Genomic DNA, 1,473 nt, shown 5'->3' with positions numbered 1-1,473 from the left:
ACTGTGGTAAGCAGTGTATAAACCAGGTAATCTGCCTATTCGTGATTTACTGAAGCATTTGTTATACAGATGGCTACATCTGAATATTTATAAGCCCTTTCCTTAAGCAGGGATTTAGATTCAGTTCTAGCAAGAAGTATAGTATAAGAAAAGCCTCAAAGGTGAAAATCTATGGTTATAGAAGGAACTAGTAGGAACCCCAAGGATTTTTGAGCTTCCTCACTGTATGTCTGCATAGTTTTTACCTTGGCTGATGTTTTGGCTAAAATATCCTGCAGCTCCATGATTTTCTGCACAAGTCCATGGAAGTCATTGCAAGTTGGACAGGCTGGAATTACAAACACTACATTGATCAAATTGTGTTTAGAAGGGGTTAAATCTGGTTAAGTCTATGCTGACAACTAATATATTAGAACTCCACAGTGCAAGAAATAATAAACTTACTGCGATTAAGATCTGGGCACTGAGCGATAAATCCTTGGGGCATGACAAGTAATTGCACATCTTGCATTATACCCTGTGTGTGAAAAATTAAAAAGAAAGACATATTACTTTCACTTGCCCAAATTATGTTCAATAGTCAGGTTCATGAAGGAAAACATTACAAGATAGACTCACCAAAATCCCTGAGTAAAGAGTCTTAATACATTGCTTCTACTTCATACCAAGGTGAAAGAAATTCATCAGGCAAAATAGATGATTACCCATGTACTCTTTTATTGATAATATTTTTAAAGCCTTAAGATTAAATGCCAAGATATAATTAAGAGGCGATAGTCGCGTTGTTTTGAGAAGTTATTTTTAGTTAGCCACTGAAGTATGGCTTGAAAATGATCTTTAAAAATCAACCTGAAAATCACTGTGGTTTCAGCAATACTGAAACTGATACCAATTTCAAATTAACTGTAATCATCTAAAATAAAAGGTTAGAAAAACTAAGTCATGAAAGCATGTTCATTTGAGCAGTTCTCATTTTTCAGTAGGATCTTTTAAAAGTAATTTCTCAAGTCAAAAAGACAATAGATTAATTAAACAGCTGCAGCAAGACCTAGTGATGAATCCTTAGGAGTACAGAAAGTTTAGCATGAAATTTTTTAAACTGCCAGCTGAAATGACCCATTTTACACAGAAGGCTTCATCACATGTTTACAGGCAAAATTTACATGCATCCTTAGTCATCAAGGTATAATTAGCTTCCAGCTTGCTGGGCTCTTAAAACAAAGGCCACGGGTAGCTCAGAAATGAACTCATCAGACACACTCCAGCTGTCCCTTTTATCCACCAACCCACCTTCCTTCATTGACTTTATATATTTTCTTTAACGGATATTTCACCTTATCCCTTTGAAAAATGCAAACAGAGTGTCGAAAGACAGGGGTAACAGTACCAACATAACATGAAGACAATTTTGAATGTACCTATAAAGATTTACCAGTGAAATACTGGTCTGCATATATATTTTTTTTTTTTTTT

The sequence above is a fragment of the Propithecus coquereli genome, unplaced genomic scaffold, assembly GCF_000956105.1.
Source record: "Propithecus coquereli isolate 6110/MARCELLA unplaced genomic scaffold, Pcoq_1.0 Scaffold13, whole genome shotgun sequence".
Taxonomy (NCBI): Eukaryota; Metazoa; Chordata; class Mammalia; order Primates; family Indriidae; genus Propithecus; species Propithecus coquereli.
Note: the sequence above shows the minus strand (reverse complement) of the source record.